This window comes from Seriola lalandi, unplaced genomic scaffold (genome assembly GCF_002814215.2).
Source record: "Seriola lalandi dorsalis isolate HSWRI2012SDOR001 ecotype SW California unplaced genomic scaffold, Sedor1 jcf7180002054861, whole genome shotgun sequence".
Classification (NCBI taxonomy): domain Eukaryota; kingdom Metazoa; phylum Chordata; class Actinopteri; order Carangiformes; family Carangidae; genus Seriola; species Seriola lalandi.
Genome location: NW_019525414.1, coordinates 4,397,939 through 4,398,700, shown reverse-complemented (window position 1 = coordinate 4,398,700; position 762 = coordinate 4,397,939). Strand labels below are relative to the sequence as shown.

General features: G+C 45.8%; 1 protein-coding gene across 1 annotated transcript in view; it reads left to right on the top strand.

Moving 5' to 3' along the window:
• The window catches only part of slc16a4 (solute carrier family 16 member 4), a 28,523-nt gene that overhangs the window by 22,360 nt on the left and 5,401 nt on the right, over positions 1 to 762 (top strand). The window lies entirely within an intron of this gene.

Genomic DNA, 762 nt, shown 5'->3' with positions numbered 1-762 from the left:
GAATGTGCTGCTCTGCTCCGCAGGTAGATCTCGTGGGCTCGGAGAAACTCAACAACTCCATGGGCTTCTCCATGTTCTTTGTCGGCCTGGGTTGCCTTACGGGGCCTCCTTTGGCAGGTGAGTGGATAACATCATGGAAAACCTTTGGGAGTCACACATGTGCTAACCTACTTTTCCACATGCACACAATAACAAACACATACAGTGCATATGAACCACATGTGCATGGGACTGCAACCATGACGTTACTTCTCTTTAAATGATTTGTGACACAAAGGGCAAGTTGAAGTTTGTACGCATGTTTCTGTGTGTGTGTGTGTGTGTGTGTGTGTGTGTGTGTTGGCCACTAAGCTTCAAGTGGGGAGTAGGTGAGTAAAGGGGATCAGTGAAGGGGCTGATAAGCCTCTCTTATGAACATATATATTTTTTGGAGTGATGCTTCAGCACATATTTTCTCAGGACTTTGAATTCCTTGCCGTGCCTCCGAGCGTGTCTGCCTGTGTGTGCATGCAGCCACTATGGAGTGTGAAAACTGATACGTGTAGGAGAAAAACAACCTATAGCTGGTGCCGCCCTCAATGCAGACTGGGATTTTGGGTTTGCTTTGACGAAAATTCAAACAGAGGTTACTGTGTCAAATTTCATCCTGCAAGCACGTCATGTGTTCAGGGGGTTTGAGTCACTTTGTTTAAGTGATGGCAGATTGCCTTTGTTATTCTTCGAGTGTTGTTTCTAATCTGGGGTCAGTTTTTGTTGCATCAA